The sequence below is a fragment of the Phocoena sinus genome, chromosome X (genome assembly GCF_008692025.1).
Source record: "Phocoena sinus isolate mPhoSin1 chromosome X, mPhoSin1.pri, whole genome shotgun sequence".
NCBI classification, from domain to species: Eukaryota; Metazoa; Chordata; class Mammalia; order Artiodactyla; family Phocoenidae; genus Phocoena; species Phocoena sinus.
This window is the reverse complement of record NC_045784.1, coordinates 896689-912500: the sequence shown is the minus strand read 5'-3', so window position 1 is coordinate 912500 and position 15812 is coordinate 896689. Positions and strand designations below refer to the sequence as shown.

General features: G+C 54.3%; 1 protein-coding gene across 2 annotated transcripts in view; it reads left to right on the top strand.

Annotated features, from left to right (window-relative positions):
• The first annotated feature begins 4502 nt into the window (after positions 1–4502).
• P2RY8 (P2Y receptor family member 8) overlaps positions 4503–15812 on the top strand; it is a 55409-nt gene continuing 44099 nt past the window's right edge. For both annotated transcript variants that reach the window (XR_004347946.1, XM_032618808.1), the window contains exon 1: positions 4503–5059. The gene's annotated coding sequence lies outside the window, so the exon portion shown is untranslated. The remainder of the gene's footprint in view (positions 5060–15812) is intronic.

Sequence of the window (15812 nt, the reverse complement as noted above, 5' to 3'; positions counted from 1 at the left end):
AGCCAGGATGGAGCGCAGACCCTCCACCTGCTGGAAAGACCCCAAGAGGATGGGTCTTGGGGTTTGGGGGTTTGTGGGCTTGGGTGGCTGCCACATTGCCATCCTGTCATCCTAAAGTGTTTTTCAGCAACTAAATAATCTCACACCACGTGGAGAATGGACTTCTCTCTCCCCACTCTAACCGAACAGGACCCTGTAGGGGAACAGATCCCCACCACCACCACCCTGCAATGTCCTCCGCATGCCTTCTCATTTGTAGAAAAGCTTTAGCCTCCGAGGCCTTCCGAGTTCCAAAGAATACATTTAATCAGAGAAGTGAGAAAATGTAGGAAGAAAGGAAAACAGTCAAGCAAGACAAAATAATAATAGTTGAGCCATAAAACAAAGTCAAGGACCTTTAGTTCCTCCCCAAGGGCTGTAGATCATATTCTGAGCTGTATCCTGTGAGCTGTTTTGCAGATACTGAAACCTCCACCAGGTGGGAGAAGTTGCCTTCATATGCTGCTCACCAGCATGGAGACGCCAGACCAGCTGGGACCAGAAGGTTGATGATGTGGACTCCCGATGACCTCGCCACCAACCACCCAGAAGAAGGTCCACCAGCTGATCACACACTCACCACACCCCTCTCTCACCCTGTCTTTAAAACCCCTTCCCTGAAAGCCATCAGGAAGTTCGGGTCTTTTGAGCACCAGCTGCCTGGACTCCTTGCTTGGTGCCTGCAATAAAGGCTGCACTTCCCTTCACCACAACCCAGGGTCAGTAGATTGGCTTTACTGCACGCAGGCGAGTGGACCCCAGTTTTGTTCGCTGGGGACAGGATGGGGCACATCTCTCAGATGAAAACCCTAGAAGATGAAGATCAACCAGGGTGGGTCCAGCATCAGGCATGCAGGTGGCTCCAATGGGGCTGTTTGTCACCCTCCTAATGCCTTTTGGGAATTAAGGGGCACCAGGGGCCATTTGCCATGGAGCCTCTGAACTTCCCAGAGCCGGTGCCTTGTCTACACTGCGGCCAGTCCTGGGGTCCGTCTGTGTTAGAGGCAAACCAAGAAGCAAGCTGAGGATGTGGAGAAATCGGAACACTCATGTACAGCGGGTGGGAAGGCAAAATGGAGCAGCCACCGGGGAGAACGGTCAGCAGATCCTCAGGAAGATGAGTCCATTTTCCCCACCAGGCACACGCAGACCACGTCCCACCAACACATGGGGTTCACGAATGGCCCTATGTTAAACCCCCGCGTGTGGCCTCTGCACAGGGGACTTCGCCGTTCCACCACAGGGGCCACAGACCAGGGCTCCAAAACTCAGCCCTCAGACCTGATCTGGCCCTCAACTTGCTTTTGCAAATAAAATTTTATTGGAACAGTGCTGGGTCCACCACACTGTTGTGGTGTCAGCACCACATTGTTTATTACAATGGCAGAGTCCAGTGATCTCAGCAGACACCACATGGGGCTCAAAGCTTAAATACGTACCTGTTCCTCGCTACAGACAAAATATTCCAATGTGTGTTCACCACAGGTCTACACTCCAGGGCAGGGTCTCTGACGCCTTCAGCCCATTAGGATTCTGAGGTATTGGCTGCATCATTTTAAAAACTTCTTTCTTGGCATGGGTCTGCCTTAGACCTGCATACTTTGGAGCTGATTGGACAGCGGATTCAGGTAAACTCCACCTGGTCTGTTTAGAGATGAGACAATTGACCTTAGGATGGTGAAGTTAATCACTCAGCATCCTCTGTATGGCCGGGGCAGCATCCTGTAGATAACGATCCCATCCAGCATCTCCTGGACCAGGTGGTTCTTTCTCCACACTACTTCATAGGACCTCTCAACCTCACAGCCACACCTGGGCACACCTGAGCCCTGCGGCCCAATCCACCTGCCCCCTTTCCCACGCATGGTGCCCATTTCCCATAAGGAACTCCATCATGGCCCCTCCAACCTGACCACTTCCGCAGGAACCTTGTAACGGTTTCCTGAAATCAGCCGTGGACACCAGGGAACAGTTCCTCTTGAATCTGCCTTCTGGTGAGTCAGCCCCCTTAGAGGTTGAACTTTGTCCTCCCCAGCCCCACCTCCCAAAAGTTACTTTGGATTCCTCAGCCTTGATGAGAAAGGATGGTTTTGAAAATGGAAATCATGTGAAGACTCACCAGGTGGAACCTTTAGATATCAGGGGTGATGGGCAGAATTGTGTCCCCCTCCTCAAATTCTTTTTTTTAAATATAAATTTGTTTATTTTATTTATTTATTTTTGGCTGTGTTGGGTCTTCGTTGCTGTGTGTGCGCTTCGTCTAGATGCAGCGAGTGGGGGCTTCTCTTCTTGTGGAGCACGAGCTCTAGGCGTGTGGGGTTCAGTAGTTGTGGCACACAGACTCAGCAGTTGTAGCTCGCGGGCTCTAGAGCACAAGCTCAGTAGTTGTGGCGCGTGGGCTTAGTTGCTCCGCGGCATGTGGGATCTTCCCGGACCAGGACTCAAACCTGTGTCCCCTGCATTGGCAGGCGGATTCTTAACCACGGCGCCACCAGGGAACTCCAGACACAGGGTCTTTATGGAGGTGATCAAGTTAAGATGAGGTCATTAGGTTGGGCCTGATCCCATAGGACTGGTGTCCTTATAAGAAGAGGAGATCAGGACACAGACACACACAGAGGGATGACCACGTGAGGACACAGGGAAGAGACGGCCGTCTACACGCCCAGGAGAGAGGCCTCAGGAGGAACCAGCCCTGCCCATGCCTGGATCTCAGATTCCAGCCTCCAGGACTGGGAGACATAAATGTCTAACGTTTAAGCCACCCCGTCTGTGGTGTTTGTTATGGCAGCTGAGCTGAGCTAACACAGACGCTTTCAAACACAAACCAGAGAATAGCGCACGGAAGCCCATATACCTTCACCCAGTTCCAATCATTACCCACAATTCACTGACCTTTTAAATTCTCCCCTGACACTTATGCCCAGCACATGTGCACCATTGTCCTTTCTTTTCTTCCGTTTTACATTTGGGCCATTTAAAAAGAAACAGGGACTTCCCTGGTGGTGCCCAGAACCGTAGCAGCCCAGGGCCACCCACCACCATTAGCTGTGAACTTGCAACATGGGAGGACCACAGTCTATAGAAGGATGATATGTATAAATCGATGGACGGACTGATAGATGGTAGATACAGATAGATGATAGATACACAGTGAGATGATGGATGGATAGATAGATAGGTAGATAGGTAGGTAGATGGATAGTTAATAAGTGGTGATAGATACAAGGATGGATGGATAGGTAAGCAGACAGATGGATGGATAGATGGATAGATAGATAATAAGCGGTGATAGATGCAAGGATGGATGGATGGGTAGGTAGGCAGACTGATGGATGGGTGGGTAGATAGACAGAAGACTGGGTGGAAGGTTATGTGTGTACATGGGCAGGCAGATAGATAAATGATTGATAGATAAGTGACTGATACATACACGTGAGATAATAGGTAGATGATACAGAAATAGATATAGATAGATGATCTATATCTATAGATAGATGACAAATAGAAACATAGATAATAGATATGATGGATGGATAGATAGATAATAGATATCAAAGACAGATAGAAGACAGATGATAGGTAGATAATATCATCTGATTCTAAAGATCACTGATAGGTAGATAATAGATACATATAGAGATAGAAAGATTGATGGATGGATGGATATATGTCATCAGGCAGGCGTATCGATGGATAGATAGAGATAGATAATAGATGATAGATATAGAGCTAGAAGATAAATAAGTAGATAATTGATAGGTAGATAATAGATCAATATATAGATATAGACGATAGATACATGATAGAAAAATATAATTAAATGATAGATAAACATAGATACAGGTATAGAATGTAAATAGATGATTGATCGACAGACAATAGATGCCTAGGGGCACATACATCCTCCATACTCTGTAAATAGATGACCCTGGATTTCCCCAGGAACAGCGTTTCCATATTCGCGAATTCACCATCCCCATGACTTCCCGGCACACAACCTCTGAGAATCACCACCCTCCTTCCCCCTTCCAAGTGACCCCGGGGCGCCAGGGCTGGACCTTGGTTCGGGGGTGGGGGGTGGGGGTGGGCTTTCGAGCAGCTGCCTCTTTCCGATGACAGCGCGCCTGGCTGTGAAGTCATCATCGTCACCTGCGCACGTGCGCCCCGCCGGCCACCCAGCTCCCTCTCTGCCCTAGAGGACGCGGCCCGGGAGGCGTGAACCCCGCTCCATCGGGGGTGGGTGGGTGGATGGGGAACATGTGCCAGGGGCACGCCCCCCCGGCCCCCCCAGGGCAGTGTCCGGGCATGGGTCACCGGGCGGGTCACCTTCTGGCTGCAAGACCAAAAGAGGTCTCCAGGCACCCAGCTTTCGCCTGCAAGAGGAAGTCAGTTCGCTTAGCATATTTTTAAAACTTAAAAAAATATTAAAATCCCAGGCATTTATTTGTTCCGTCTGGGAATCCACTTCAGGTCACCGCCAGCTACACCATCGGACTGGGCCCTCCCTCCCGGCCCGGTCTGCAGGCAGCAAACCCTTTCGGAGAGGCAGGGTCTCCCCGCAGCCGCCTCGGGACAGGACGAGCCCTGAGGTCGCGGCTCTGGGGGCCGGCACCCCGCCCCCGGCAGGGCGCGCGCTGATAGGACGGGGACCGGCGGGTTTGGACTACGGGAGCGAGCAGACAAACAGACGTTACACAGGAAATTTCAAAACGGGTTTCCTCTCCACCTGCCCTGGGTCTCCACAGCAGCCTCCGGAGCCCGGCAGGGGGACCTTGGAGGATTTGCAGCCGGCGAGGGTGCAGCCGGCGCGTCATGCCCCCCGTGCACCTAGCCCGAGAGACGGCGAGGATGCTGGCACTGGGGCTGCGTCCCGACACCCACCCCGGCTCCTTCGTGGGCGGCGGGACACCGCTTCCTGACACCAGGCCCTGAGGCACAGCTGCTGCGTCTTCCGATCCAGTCCCGACGGCGTCTACACTGCAGACGCACACCGCTACAGCAGCCCCGGCCGTTCCAGGTGCGTTCAATGCCCGCTCTTTATTGACGTGCGTTGTCTGGAACAGGGAGGGTCGCGGTGGGGGGGGGGGGGGTCTTACGGGGTGAGAGCCTGGGAGGCGGGCTGCGTGCGTTCTCGTCTCCGCGGTGCAGACAGAACAGGAAAACCTGTAGAAAGACACGCACGGCCATTTGGCGGGGAGACGCTCGGGACACGCTCTCCTGTGCAAACTCCTTCAGGAAACCGCACCTGCGTCCAGGTGAGCGCTGAAGGCGACCAGGCACGAGGGAGGACGGGAGGCTGAGCCTGGAACGGTTCCGGCCGCTGGGGGCCCCCCGTGAGACCTCAGATCAGCTCTCAGGCCCCGGCTCACCCAGAAACCCGAGTTCTAGGTGCATTTTACAAACCGTCCCAGACGAGCCTGGGAAGCAGGGGCGCCGCACGCGCGGGCTGGCGGCGGCCCCGGGGATTCGCGGCCGTGCACACCAGCCGTCTGCGCCCTTCGAATCACGCCCGGCCGAGAGGAATTACGGAGCGTGTGGTTCCGCTTCCAAAGCGAGGTGGGGTTTTTTTCTGCCGTCTGTCATGGTGTCACGTGCGCTCAGCGTGTGCGGTCAGAAGCGGGGCCCCGGGCAGGAGGAGCCAGGAGGAACCAAGACCCGGAGGGCCGCCCCCGCATGGCCGCGTAGGAAGCCCCTTGAGCGGCTGGATTTGAAGGGGGCAGCCGGGCCGGACGTGCGCGCGTATTCTCCGTTTAAGATGCTTCCACGGCGCGAGAACGGTGTTTTCATTTGCTGGGGCGTTGCCAAGGCCAGCGTTGGTGGAGGGAGGGGCCTTCAACCCCTGGGCGTTGTCCCCGAGTCCCGGCGACCCCCTCCCCCTCCAGGAGGAAGCGGGCCGTGGGAAGAGTCAGGAGGACCCTCCAGACCTGGGTTGTAGTTTCTGAAATATCCCCGCTCAGCCACACGGACCGAGGAGGGCTCAGGGTCAGGACCACCCTCGACAGGCCACCTGAGACCCCCGGCCAACCCTACGGAGGCCTGTGCTGTCACCTTAGGGACAGGGCAGGGGGTGTGGGTAGTGACGGGTTAGCGACAGGATGGCGGTCCCCAGGGTGCGGCTTCTCACCCAGCCCTGTGCCTCTGTCTGCGCGCCGTCCGTAGGTGTGGCCACCAGCCGGCAGAAGCGGGGGCCTGCCGCCCACACCCCTGTTCTGGCCCGGAGGCAAGGGGCTGGGCGTGCGGGATACGGGGAGCCCCATGCTCCCCTGGCACCTCGCCCTGCTCCCTGACCGCTGGCAGCTGTCCAGGCCCCCGGCGCCGGCCACAGACCCACGCCCCGCAGGGCCAACACCGCACCGCGGGGAGGCATGACCTGGCGAATGAGCACACAGAGGGGCTGCAGGGTGGGCTCCCCCAGTGCGTCCCCTGGCGTCAGCACTGGGAACCCCCAGGGAAAATTCTGCAGCCGTGTCCACACCCTCCTGGCTGGACAGACAGACCCATGGATGCAGGGTCTGCCTTATTCTAGGGAAAGCCATGCTTTGAAAGGCAGCTGGTGACTGGGTTTGCTTTTGAGCCATGCAGGGAACTCGGGTGGCCATGTTCCTGCCGGGACCTGGGGGAGGGTATGTACTTGCTGTGAGCTCTGGAGGCCACGTCTGTGCCGGGACCTTGGGGGGCCACATCTGTCCTGGGCCCTCGGAAGACTGTGTATCTGCTGTGACCTCAGGAGGCCTCGTCTGTGCCGGGACCTTGGGGGGCTGTGTCCATGCTGGGACCTGGGGGCCACGTCAGTGTGGGCGCCTGGGTGAGGGAGCAACGCCTGCCGTTCTGTGCAAGTTTTCCTGCTGGGGGGAAGATGGCCAGGCCTGAGGGGCAGAAGCTGGCTCTCTCCGTCCCAGGCTCCTTGGCAAAAGGAGGGCAACGTGCCAGAGCAAGGGCGTCGGTGGACGGGTGCTGTGAACCAGAACTGTGTGTGCGTCGACCCCAATGCACACGCTGCCCGTGGACCGTCTCCTCCAACCCTAACCTTGCCGTCATCACCCCCACATCCCAGGTGGGGAAACTGAGGCTGGAACTCGGCCAAGCACACGGCGCCTCTGAGGGGCCGAATGGGAAACTTGGACCGACTTTTGCCCTCCAGGGCCCTTTTACCTAACTCAGTGTCCAGCCGCTGGCCTGGACAGTTGATGCAGGCAGTGGACAAGGCACCCTGTGCCCGTCGTGGTGCTGAGCACTTCCGGGGAATAGAAAGACCACACAGGGAGATGCGGGCCACGAGGGTTCAGGGCGGGAAGGAATCCAGGAGGCCTTCCTGGAAGAGGTGGCATTTGCCGGGGCTGAGTGGGACAGCTGGGAGAGCAGGGCTGTGGCAGAAAGGATGTCATGAATGGGAGCGGGGTGGGGGGGAATGGGGGGTATGTTCTGGGTGGAGGGAGGCTTGGGGCGCATTGGACAGAATGGTCCCTGGAGGATGGTGAGACTTTAGCGGCTGGCCCAGAAAAGCTGTGGAAGCTTCCGACGTGGCAGGCGATGCTGGACTGTGCTTTGGAAAGAGCTCTGGGCAGGGCCATTGTGCCGGAACAGGGGTGTCAATGGGGTCAACGGTGTCCTGAACGGAAAACAACTTAGGGGTGGAATCTGTGCTTCGCTGACCGATGACGGGGCCAGACAGGAGGTAGGGACCGAGGTGGCGCATGGCTGGGGAGAGGGTGGTGTGGACCAGGCAGGGCAGAGGGGCGGGCCGGGCTGTGTGTGTTGCAGGTGGTGCTGGCCTGACCCCCAGGGAGGCTCATGAATGGGCAGGGGGCTGACAGTGTGGACCCTGGGCCTTGAGTAGTCATGGGGGTGGCTGGGCATTGTTTATGGGGGGACAGCATGAGCGTGGGACCTCTGACAGAAGGAGGGGGTGCAGGAAGAGAGAGGCGAGGGGGTCTTGGGGAAGAATCAAGGGTCACATATACAGGGTCAGGACCCATCTTCTGTGATGTGGCACGAGTGACCCTCGGGCTGGGTGGTCCTGTTGTGCAGTGCGGGATGTGGAACAACCTCCCCGGTCTCCACCCATCAGGTGCCAGGAGCTCCCTCTCCCCCAACCAGAAATGTCCCCAGACATTGTCATATGTCCCCGGGTGGGAGGGCAAAGTCACCCTTGATCACTCACCACTGATAGATGAATAGATGACATATAAATGACAGGTAAATAGATAAATTAGATGATCGATAAATAGATGATTGATAGACAGATAGATGATACATCAATTGACATGACTGATGGATAGACAGATGAGTAGATGTTAGGTAGATAGCCAAATAGATTATAAATAAATTAGGTAGATAATAAATAATTGATTGACAGATAGATGGTAGACAGACTGACAGCTGTCTATCTAGACGGGTAGATAGACAAGTAGGAGATTTTTGATTCATAGATAAATACATAGAAAATAAATGATAGATACATAGATGATAGATTGACAGCTAGATGGATAGATAGGTAATAAATTATAGATATAGACAGATAAATATAGATACATACATAATAGAACAATATAGATAGATGATAGATAAACAGATGGTAGTTTGATTAATTGATTGGTAGATAATAGATGGATAGATAGACAGATAGACAGATAGATAGAAGGCTCTCAACTCATACTACTGGCATTTTAGACAGGATAATTCTCGGGGAGTCCTACACACTGTAGAGTATTAAACAGGATCCCTGGTTTCTACCCACCAGATGTCAGTAGCAGCCCCACAAAGTATGACACCCCCAAACTGTCCCCAGATATTATCAGGTGTCCTTTGGGGGGCAGAACTGCCCCCAATTCAGGACGACCCGGAAAAACACAAGAAGGGTCGGGGGACAGTGCAGCCAGAGGGCTGGGGGGAGAAGCAGGGCCAGGCCCCATGTCCCGGGTCTCAGGGAGAGAACCAGGCTGGGTCAGGGCATCCTGGGCCACTTTCTCCCTTGTCTCAATCTTACCTGTGCGCTCCTGTTCCTATAAGATAATAATTAAAGTTAAAAAGACCCTGTGATAGGCACAGAGATCATGTGTATAGGATAAACCAATATCCCTCTGGCAGGCCACGTCCCAGGGCAAATGGGTCAGGATTTAATCCCCACCAGTCCACAGAAAGGGCCCTGGCTTGTGCGTGTGTCATCCCAGTCCCGTGGGATTATCTGCCCAAGAACCGAACATGGGCTCCAACAAGGGGCATTTTTCTGACAAACCAGGACCAGTAGGAAGACTCTTTGTAATATCCTGTGCTATAAAGGGAACAGAGGAAGTGGGTGGATTAGGTGATGCAGCTCCCAGCTGCCTGGCCACTCCCTGCCGCAGGCGTTGCCCATCTGCCGCTCGCATCTTCTCCTGCGAGTACCCTGCCGCCAGAGGCGCCGGTCTCCAGGTTTTTACGTGAAACATGCACGTGTGCCAGCGGTGGGATGGGCAAGGCCATCTCTGCACTGGAGATGGGGCAGATCAGCCAGCAGGCACGTGGTGGAATAGGATCAGAGATAACCCCTCAGGCACAGCCTCAGGAAACAAATGCGCTGGGTGCCTGCATGGGCTGTGACCTTGTAGGTGAGGGGCCAGCATAAATCAGCATGAGCTCACTGACGGTTTGTTGGATGATGGATGGATGGATGGGTGGGCGGATGGATGGATTGAAGGATGGATTGATGGATAGATGGGTGGGCGGATGGATGGTACATGGATGGATGGTTGGATCGATGGATGGATGGATGGATGGATTGAAGAATGGATTGATGGATAGATGGGTGGGCGGATGGATGGTAGATGGATGGATGGATGGATCGATGGATGGATGGATGGATGGTAGATGGATGGATAGATGGATCAATGGATGGATGGATGGATGGATTGAAGGATGGATTGATGGATAGACGGGTGGGTGGTTGGATGGATCGATGGGTAGATGGATGATGGGTGGTGGATGGATGATGGATAGATGGGTGGATGAGTGGATGGACGGAGGGATGGATGGATGGGTGCGTAGATAGACAGATGGATAGATGGATGATGAATGAGTGGACAGATAAAACAGGAGATGAGACTGGTTCCCCATGAATTCCCCTGAATTAGTTTCCTGGGACAGCCATACAAATTACCAAAAACTGGGCGGATTGAGACAACATAATTTTATCCTCTCACGTTCTGGAGGCCGGAACTCCAAGATCAAGGTTTCTGCAGGGCTGCGTTCCCTCTGGGGCTCCAGGGGAGGGTCCTTCCTGACTCTTCCAACCTCTGGAGGCTCCAGGCGCCCCTGGCTTATGATCAGCTCCCTCCAATCTCTGCCTCTGTCTTCCCACAGCCTTCTTCTGTCTGTGTGTCTCTCTGTGCATCTTCTATTCTTACAAGGACACCAGTCATCTTGAATTAAGGCCCACCCTAGTGACCTCATCTTAAACATCTTAATTACATCTTCAAAGACTCTATTTCCAAATAAGGCCACATCCTCAGGTATTGGGCTTCAATACATCTCAAACAAGTTCTCCGCGAAACCCTGGGCTGCTCATCCTAACCAGAGGAGGAGAGAGGGTGCATTGGATGTGTGGAGACCGGGGGCCCCGCTCAGGCGCCCCCCACTCTGAGTCCCTCTCTAGTTCACGGACCCCCGGCCGCAGACTGCCTCAAGGGGTCATTGCGAAGACTGCGTAAGACCCATCTATCTGTTCAACGCTGGTGGCGAGCAAGTCCCTGACAGATGTCATTCTCCTTGGGGAGTTCGTCCCAAATCCTGCGGGATTCCCAGTAGGGCCATTGTTGGTGCTCAGATGGACTCGTGGAACCCTCATGTTGTCCCTCAGAGAACATTGTCTGAATCCCTTTACATGTGGGGACACTGAGGCACCACGCGGCTTCGTGGCCTTCTCAGAGTCACCCAGGCGGTGGTCTACACTGCCTGCTGTCGTCACGCCTATTATGGTGATGCCTCCGTGCGTGGGGATTCTGAGCATTCTGTCTGCTGACAGTACCTAAAGCTGAGATACCCGTCCACTTGGGCGTGAGGGCTAGAGCTAGGTAGGGGTAGTGTTTGCACAACATGGCGAACGCACCCAATGCCACTGAATCATTCACTTTGAAATGGTGAGTTGTATCTCCGTTTAAAAAAAGAGAGAGAGGAAAAAACATAACTGTCCGCTACGTTAGCCCTGCTCTTACTTCCTCATCCCGGGCTATAAACTCTCTGAAGGAGGGTTTGAGCTTCCGAGAGCTCTGGAAGGTTCTGAGTCGCACTCACAGGAAGCCGGTAAAGGGGCGTTGCTGAGATCCCCACCACAAGGTGCCTTTCCCCCGGCCTCGGCTGGCTGGTTTCCTTCACTGAGCTCACTCGTCTCCCTTCTAAATAAACACGGCCGTTGCCATTTCTAAACAATCATGCAAATGACGGATGGCCAGGTTTCTGCACGTGGGGCTCTGTGCAGCCCGAGGCAAGGCGTCCTCCCTTGCCACCACCGGGCCGGCGGTGGCTTTGATTCCGGGTACCTGAGATGCCTCACAGCCAGGTTCCCTGCTGGCTGCTCTGTAAAAACATCTGTCTCTGTCCACGTTGCCGATGATTAAAACGGACCATGCAAGAGAGATGATGGGGGACCGGAGAGGATATCGGGGACCAGAGACACTGCTGGGGACAGGAAAGAAGATTAGGGGCCAGGAAGATTACTAAGGGGCAGAGAAAATATCAATGAGCAGAGAGAATATTGGGGATCAGAGATATTATTGGGGGACCAGAGAAAATATTGGGCACCAGAGAGATTGTTGGGGGACCAGACAGATTATTGAGGACCAGAGATTACTAGAGGACCAGAGAAAATATTGGGCCTCAGAAAGATTACTGGGGGCAAGAGATTATTGGGGACACATTGCGAACATTTTGGCCTCATGCCCCACCATCAGGGGATCTCACCTGGGTCTCTGAGACAGCAGAGCACACTTTCCCCTGAGAACGTGAAAAGGCCGTGTGCGTGCAGAGTGACCCCAACTTGGAGGATTTGATCTCTGCCCGAGCCCAGCGCACGGATTAGCTACAGACCCTCATTTTCCCCCGAAAGTGGTTTCCATTTTACCCAGAGCATCAGAAAACTTCCTTAGTGCCTATCCTTTGTCCTCGGACTCTGGGGGGCGGGGGCCCATCAGCCCCAGGCCACATGCCGGGGCTTCCCGTAGGGGTGGGACGGGGGCTGGTTGCTCCCCCACGTGAGGGCTGACATCTGTGGTGCTTACTGCTTGTCCTTGGAGGTCTCTGCCTCCCCGGATGTCCAGGTTCATACCCACCAAGCACAAGCCAGCTCCCACTCAACACCACCACACTCACCTGCCCCCCAGGTGTGCACGGAGCCCCTACCCCACCTCCTCGCCGCTCACCTAGCACCAGCCCACGGTCTCCATGCCATCCCCTTACAGTCTGCGTGTTAGGTGTGCGGTCACCAGCCATCTCGATTTGCCCGGGAAGCAGGAAGCTCCAGGGGGGTAGAGCTTTGGGGGCTAAAATGGGAACAGTCCTGAGAAATGGAACGAATTGATCACCCTGGTGTAAGGGATTGAAGGACGTCCCCAAGCACACATCCATGTCCTGACCCCCAGAACCCAGGAACGGGACCTTATTCGGAAACGGGGTCTTGGCAGATATGATGTAGTGAAGGGTCTGAGATGAGGTCCTCCTGGATGAGGATGGCCCTACATCCAATGACCAGGTCCTTCTAAGGGGCAGAAGAGGAGAGACCCAGACACAGAGGAGAAGCTCCAGGAAGACAGAGGCAGAGACGGGAGGGACGCGGCCACAAGCCCAGCGACGCCTGGAGCGCCCAGAAGCTGGAAGAGGCAGGAGGGACCCTCCCCCGGAGCCTCTGGAGGGAGTTAGTTTGGGGTCACTTGCTACAGCAGCCCCAGGACACTCGTATTCTAGACTGTACCCTGGAAGGAGACCTACAAGGCCTGTGACCACCAAGCCTCCTGGCGTGTCCTGTTGATTTTACTCATGTCCTATGATGGGCCCTGAGTGAGAGGGTCCAAAAGGAAGGCTAGAGGAGAAGACCGGCCCTGAGATACTCAGGTGCCCTTGGGAGGGTCCCTGCGCCTCCCGGCCTCAGTTCCCCTCCTTCCCTGTGCACCGTGGTCTTGAGTCTTTCTGCCATTGCTCCTGGCCCCGCCGTCCTACACTCAGTCCTAACGGTAGTGACCGCCGACTGATTCTGAGAAGCCCACGCCACCTGGGGGCCATAATGAAGATCGGACCACCAGCCACTCCTGCCCTCCCGCCCAGGATGGCCCGGCCATGGTCAGGGTGACCCCACGCAGGGGATCTATCTAACCACAGCTAATGGACGCCCACTTGGTTAAACAGGAACATGATTCCATCTCAGAGGCTGACCGTCGGTGACATTGAGGGGCACTGGGGCTTCCTCACGTTTCAGGGAACACCCAATAGTGTTGTCATGGAAAATCAGAGTCTGTTGTATCGAATCCAGTGAATTATGACCCAGGTCAGCTTTCTTGTCCTCAGCACTGTGGACATTTGGGGCTAGATGGTGCTCTGATGTGGGGCGTCCTGTGCACTGTGGGGTGCCGAGAAGCATCCCTGGTCTCCACCCACCAGATGGACCCTCTCCCAAGTTGTAACAACCAAAAATGTTTCCAGACGTTGTCAAGTGTCTTTCTGGGTGGCCAAGTCACCCCCAGTTATCAACCACTGAGACAGAATGATAGGGAGATAGATGGATAGATGGATGAATATGTAGATGGATAGATGGATGGATTAAAGGGTGTAGAGAGAAATGATGGATGGATGGTTAGACATATAGATATGGATGGATGGGTAGGTAGATAAATGGATGCAAATACAGATGGATAGACGGATGGATAGATTATAGAGAGAGAGATAGAGGATGGATGGATAGATAGATAAAGAGATAGATGATAGGTAGATACTTAGATGATACATAGATGGATGAATGATAGATACATGATGGATAGATAGTCAGCTGATAGATAGATGTCAGATAGATAGGTAGATAGACAGACAGATAGACAGATAGAGTCTTTCATGCTAGGTCAGGGTTTCTCAGTCTCGGCACTCCTGACATCTGGGGCTGGGTGGCTCTCTGATGTGAGGCGTCCTGGGCCCTGTGGGGCGCACAGCAGCTTCCCTGGTCTCCACCCGCCAGCTGCTGGTAGCACCTCCCCCTCCAGACTTGTGACAACTGGAAACAACTCCAGACAAGTGTCCCCTGGGGGACCAGATTGCTGAAAGTCCTTGATGGATACTCAGCCTAGTTAAAGCACAATATTAGCTGCATCTCGTGGGCTGACTGCCCCCGGTTTTGAGGGATGCCGGGACTTCTAATATTGACCAGAAAATCAGTGTTAGTTGTACCGAATCCAATGTACTTTGACCATGACCAGCCCTTGGTCCTTCCCCCAAACCCACAGGGAGTCTCTCTGGGGCTCTGCCATGAGACTGAATCAGCGGCTCCCTCTGGCCCTGTGTGAAGCCGTGGTGGTGGGAGGTGAGAACCATGGGGCCACCTCTAGCATTATGACATGGACCATGCATGCTCTGGCCTCACCGTGAGGAGGTGTGTGTGTGGCAGGGACCCGTGTGGCTTTGCATCTTCCATGCAGATCTTGACACAACCCCAGCTGTATGTCTGACCACGGCCACCCCATGACCTAATGACTTAACCTCAATTTCCTCTTCTGTTAAAGAAGAAAAACACCACTTTCTCAGCACAAGGATGCTGTACTAATAAACGAGCCTCTGTAGATATAAAACTCCACAAACGAGAGGTGTCCACCCATGAAACAGGTTTACTGGCTATCGATGTTGTGTCCTCAGCTCCTCCGAGCCTCGGTTTAGCAATCCATACAATGGGTATACCAGCACTCTTTGGTGCTGAAAGTTGAATCTGCTCCGTGCCTCCATCCCAGGACACACAGTGAATTAGGCAACGTTGATTATCAGCTCAATGACGATTTTCTGGTGTTGAGGCTTGGTGGGGTCCCAATGTTGGTCCATGAGTGATCGGTCTGTAGATTGTAGACGTCAGATCCTGGAAATTCTCACCCTCCACGATCACGGGATGGCTTCTAGGATAAGCCCAGCTCCCCCATCCAGGATAACCTCCTCCGACTCCCCACTTTCTAAACCTTCCTGGCTCTGCTCAGAGGCAGGTTGTAGGTTGTGCATGAGAAGGGGTCTCCAGTAGCCTCGTGATGGTGGGACAGGGCTCCTTGGACCCACATGGCCTCTGGTTTGAACCTTCCCCAGGACAGATCTTGGCTTTGCCTGGCTCCCGGGGCCCCTGAGTCTATGATGCTTCCAGGAAAACTGCATCTTTTGGTCACCCTGTCCCTTCCGCTGCCCCAATTCACACCGTTGCTTTGAAGTTACCTGGTTCTGCCCTTGATTGAGGGTCTTGTCACTGGAGTCCTAGAGGGCGTGGCGGGAGGGTAACGTGGGTGTTCTGGTGGGAGGTGGGAGGGTTCTCTTGAAGGCGAGCGTCTCAGAAGTCAGAGAGAGACATGTGTTTTCCCTCCGCACTGGGAGGAATCAGGAAGGTCGTCCAGGGTCTTGCTTCTGTGAACTTTCAGGTATAAGTCAGGTTCTCCAAACAAACAGACTCAGGTGGGTAATTTTATGTGTCAAGTTGATGGGCCACAGGGTGCCCAGGTATTCGGTTAAGTGTTATTCCAGGTGTGTCTGTGAGGGTGTTTCTGGACAAGATGAGCATTTGAATGAATGGA